Source organism: Triticum urartu, chromosome 1 (genome assembly GCF_003073215.2).
Source record: "Triticum urartu cultivar G1812 chromosome 1, Tu2.1, whole genome shotgun sequence".
NCBI lineage: Eukaryota > Viridiplantae > Streptophyta > Magnoliopsida > Poales > Poaceae > Triticum > Triticum urartu.
This window is the reverse complement of record NC_053022.1, coordinates 160681255-160686695: the sequence shown is the minus strand read 5'-3', so window position 1 is coordinate 160686695 and position 5441 is coordinate 160681255. Positions and strand designations below refer to the sequence as shown.

Genomic DNA, 5441 nt, shown 5'->3' with positions numbered 1-5441 from the left:
TTCGACCCTACCAGAAACTATGAGAAGAAGGACTACACCCACATAATGAATATTCTAGATGATGCTCTCCAAGGCTTCATCATTAGGGGTGGCCACCTACAGATCTGGAAACAAACGAACAAGAAGTTGGGTTTCTCGCATAAAACTAACTTCTGCTGCATCCATGTCCCAAAACCAAGCAAGAAAGATGGATTCTACCTCCTCCATCTCATGATTGAGTTCAACACAGATTACCAAAAGCTTTGCATGACAAGCAGAAACGATGATCATATCCGCAAGTGGGTAAATCTCATGGAGAAGCGGATTATAAACTTAGAGATGACTTCTTTCACATCCAAAGGGACATTGTGATGATCATCATGAAAGAAGTCGTCGATGAGAAGGGGATGTTCCACCACGGCCCTATATCGTGATCTGACGTCCCAACCCGCATAGGCATGCAACTTCATGACCTCATGCTATTCAAGAAGCTAGGGTCCATCCTTGATGATATGGAAGGATGAAATTTCTAGTGATTTACGATGCCGATGACGATGATATGTGTCGGTTGAACTTCTATACTTTCTATAGCGATGAAACTTTGTGATGTCCACGGTCCCTGTCGAACTTGCATAATGCTACTTTGTTAGTTTGGGTACGATGACATGTGTACCTCTAGTTAATTAGTTTGCGTACTATACGTTGCATCTAGTTGCTAACCTTTTCTTTTTCGTGTTGCTCTAGTATATTTTGTTGCATATGATCGTACATTCTCTTGATGAAGATGCATCTCTAACAGGTACCTAGATTCTTGATGGTGAAGAAGCACTGCTATGTCATGTACAAAGTGTCGACGTCCTGGGAACGGGGGTACCCAGACTTCCCTGCCTGTGGCCTAGGGCGTGGCTCCACCAGCGGTCTGGTACGACCCATCTTCACCAGCAACCACTCAAGACCCTCGCGAGGGGCCAAGCCTCGCGAGGCCGACGATGCCAAGACCTCCTCCCGGGCGGCCTCCCTAGGCTAGCTCCCCAGGAGCGGAGATATCTATGCAAGGGGCACCTCACGAGGTTCACGTGACATGAGCCATGAAGACCAAGGCCAGGCGGGCGCCAGCGGGCGCAGAGTGCTAGTTTCCTCTTTGGTGCTAAAGAGGCAAGCACAGTCGAGGAGTCCCGAGGCATCAGGCAAAGGTTTTCATATCGGTGCAACGAGACCAAGGCGAGCAGGATGGCAGGACGGAGGTCACCGCAGAGCCCACGGTGGTGTCACCACCAGAGCCTTTGGTAGGCGAAGACCACCTTTTGTCAGGACTAGTAAGATGCCCGTGCTACGCTACGGGGTAAGAAATGATCAATATAACATTTGTTTACTTATTAAGTTATAATTAAGATACCCGTGCATCGCCACGGAACATTTTTTTTACTTTACTCGACATCTATCAAAGTGACCTTATATTGTTAATAGGCCCACAACTGGATATATGGTTTCCAATCGATAACCCCTTGGTCCAAGACAAATATTTTCTCCTTCATTTTCACCTTGCAAGAAGACTTGGTATTCTTCCTACTCGGGTTTCTCAACGCTTACTTTATCCTAATACTGAGTGGCAGAGAGCATGAGGCAAATAGAAATCCATCCACACTCATTTGGTGATTATGATTATACCCGACCAACTTTATCTCCGAGTCCAAATCAATCTATCTCTCCAGCTCCTCTTTTCTTAGCATGGGCTTCACCTGCAGTCTGCACCATTCTCCGCTAGAAAATGTGACACATTAAGCATCTCAGTTATACTGCGTACCTAACTTTAGTATCAATAATGGAAGAACAACAATGCAGAAATATCAATACTGGTCCCCGCAAATATGCGCAATGGAAGTACGGTGACTACTATCCTTCGGCTCAAGTCGATGGGCTCAACATGTTAGCACATTATCTCATTCCTCCACCTGCCCATGTCGAGTCATCTGATCATCTATGCTTGTCTATGAGGTATGAGCATTATATGATGCACCATGCCATCCATGGAAAAAATGTAATGCCAATGGTAAATCACGCATCCGAAAAATTGATGTTGCAACATTCTAAACCACTTTCATGATTTGAAAAAAAACACAAGTACCTTAAAGCATATAACACAACCTACAATACATGCAGTCCAGGCACACGACACTGTCCCAAAAGTTGTGTCTTTCGCCTTAGCTCTAGAACCTGCTCCACGCAAGACAATGGTGAATCCTCTCAACGCATTACAAGTTTACAACAGCACACACATGGCGCATCCAGCAGCCGGACTCCTCCCAATATTTGTTATTGTTGGCTTGCTCATGGCGTGCGCTGACATTTTTCCCTCAAAAGTAAAAAATAAACATTTACACACTCATGCCGTCACGCGAAGACACCAGAACCAGCTGAAAACTTGAATAAAAGACCTCCAAACAAAGAAGAATAGAACCACATCCCTGGAGGCCCCAAAGAGAGCCCGCACGCCTCTGGCCGCCGCCACTGAGATGACCGTGGACGAATCCATTTGTGAGCAGGAGAAGCGCCTGGCAATAATCTGGGTTGTGATACGGAACATAAGTCAACATGAACGGAGGCACCAAACTGATGAAGGCCATCAGTCGGGGAGGACCCACCCTGCGCTCCACCGCCTCTGGATCTCCTCCGGCGAGAAGGGCCACCAGATCCTCTGTCCAGCTAGCTACAAACTGGTCTCCAGAACAGCCGCCTCTATAAGTCGCCGCAAACCAAATCTTAGGCGGCCATCACCGCCACAACACCTCTACAACTACTCACACACCCCGTCGGGAGCTCTAGTGCGTGAACCACCAAGGCGGGGACAGGGCTGGAGGAAAAAATACCAGAGTCGATGGTGTAACTGCCGCCTCAGCAGAACCGCCAGACCACACAGGCCCATAGGCTCCTCGCCATCGCCGGCGAGATGGGGTAGGAGCCAGGACCGCTTTATTGGACGCGACGCGCCGCCACCATCCGAGCGCCGCCCAACCAACCCGTATCTACACGCAGGCGGAGTGCTAGAGCTCCCCCACGCCTCACGAGGTCAGATGGTCATCGGAGGCGAAGAGGAGCGACGAGATCGTCGGTGGAAGAACTGAAGTCGCCTCCCGGTTGCTTCCTTTTCACCTTTATACTGTAGCAGGGGGAGGAGAGAATCACCCGGCTGAAGTGGGTTGCCTCCTGTACGTTGGATGAAGATCTGATGGTCTAAACTGATGGATGGCAGGCACACCATCACCACCAACTGAGAATTTTATAGTAGTAGAGATAACTTGTACTAGTTGTCCCCCTTCAAACTGGCCGTTGTGGGGTCCCTTCCCGCCTAATATTTGGGAAGAGGACTAGGGCCTCTATAAATAGGACTAGCCACCACCATAGAGGAGAGGAACTAGACCATCCACACACACACGAGCTCATCAAGCTCAAGAACACCTCTCCTTAGGTGTCTGTTCATCCCTTGTACTTGTTCATCCTCAGCCTACAAGGCAATCCACCACACCACATTGGAGTACGGTATTATACCACAACGGTGGCTCGAACCAGTATAAACCCTTGTGTCCCTTGTTCTTTGGGTTCGGCGAGCTAGGCTTAGAGATCATTGCGAGAGTGGGCTCGCGGGGGAGAGAGATCTTCGTGCGCACCCCAGTGTTCGAACCTTAAGGGTTTGTCGGAACCCCAATCCAACATTTAGCGCGCCCGGTAGGGGTGCGCAGAAGCCTTTTCTTCCGCCAATCCGCGTTCCACTGCTCCATTGCATCCATGTCTGACGCTCGCCGAGCCCGTGCTGAGTGCCGCGCCACCCTCGCCGCCTGCATCGCTCAGACGGTGCCCGTTCATGGACCCCCCCGCCGTTCTCCATCACTTGCCACCAACGCCATCACTGACCCGACAGCGAACGAGCAGCAGGCCTCATCGCTGCACCCCTCTGTGTGGTAGGACGGACACACAGCCACCCCGTCACTGACTCGGGCCGGCTCGTCATCCCACGCTCGACGCGCGCCCACGAACGCGCAGGCCGCACTGCTCATGGCACGTGAGCTCCTGCGTTACCACCCGGTCGACGAGCTCTCCGACGACTAGCTCGGCCGCATCGCCGAGCTCGTTAGTGCCACTGGGGGCTCTCCTGCACCGTCCCTTTCGCTACCTCGACCACCTCCAGCGGCGGGCGATGTTGCCCACGGAGCGCCTCCACCACCTCCACACCAAGACAACGCCCTCGCACCATGACGCGCGGTCCCACGGCGCGACCCGCTGCGTCGGGCGCCCGCACACGAAGAAAGAAGCTGCCAAGAAGTCACGGGACCGCAAGGAAACGCTCCTGCGCTCCCGGCACTGCTGCGTCGAGACCGCGCGCCGCCTGTGCCGGCGGCACGTGGATATTAAGGTCAGGCCCCGCCTCAATGACTGGGTCCGGTGACCACAGCAGGCTGCCGCGGCTTCACTCCCGAGCTGCGCAGCGTCGTCTGGCCCGGCAAGTTCAAGAAAGACTAGCCTCCGCGCTATGGCGGCACCCCCGACCCCGCGGAGTTCCTGCAACTCTATGAGCTAAGCATCGAGGCGGCCAACGGCGATGAGAAGGTCATGTCGAATTGGTTCCCTATGGCCCTCAAAGATGGCGCACGCTCATGGCTCCTGAACCTGCCCACGGGATCGATCTCCTCCTGGGGCGAGATGCGCGAGCGTTTTGTCTCCAACTTCCAGGGCACTCGCGACCGCCCGCCGGCGACCTGCGGCGCATCAAGCAACAGCCGGGGGAAACACTGTAGAAGTACATCCAGCGGTTCAACAACATTCGCCTCAAGATCCCCAAGGTGATGGACGAAGCGGTCATCTCCGCGTTCTTCGATGGTGTCCGCGGCGTTAAGATGAAGGAGGAGCTCGCCATGCACGAGGACCTGTGCACGACCCTGGAGATGTTCATCATGGCAACCAAGTGCGCGAGAGTCGAGGAAGGGCGCCTTTCCCTCCTCGAGCTCCTAGCTGCCGAGCAGGAGGACAAGAAGGCCAAGAGCAAGGACGTGAAGCGCAAGGGGGCTGCCGTGCTCGCGGCAGAGCTGGAGACGAAACGCGGCCGCGACCATCCGAGTCATCCAAGGCCAGCCATCCGTTCTATGCCTTCCACAACGTCCATAGCCACAACACCAACGACTGTCAGGAGCTCAGGGCCATCCATGATGGGCGCTTCGGTCGATGCCCCGAGTGCAACGACCGAGGCTACGACCGAGGAGGAGGACGAAGTGGAGGACGCTGGGACGACCATGGCCCCCGCCAGGAGTGGCGCAACCGGCCTCGTGAGGACCGCTCGCAGGACCCCCTCGCGAGGGCGCCTGGAGGGAGCAACCTCGTGAGGACTGTCCTTAGGGCAACGCCGGCCCGCATCCACCGCCACTGAGGGAGTCCTGGATTAGGGAGTCTCCGGACAGCCGGACTATATCCTT

General features: G+C 54.0%; 1 long non-coding RNA gene across 1 annotated transcript; it reads right to left on the bottom strand.

The window, feature by feature from the left end:
• Positions 1-2050: 2050 nt before the first annotated feature.
• LOC125552732 lies at positions 2051-3398 on the bottom strand. The gene is made up of 2 exons (XR_007303765.1): positions 2622-3398; positions 2051-2542 (listed from the first exon to the last, which is right to left on the bottom strand). It is a non-coding gene; the product is annotated as an uncharacterized LOC125552732 (long non-coding RNA).
• Between the last annotated feature and the right edge of the window lie 2043 nt (positions 3399-5441).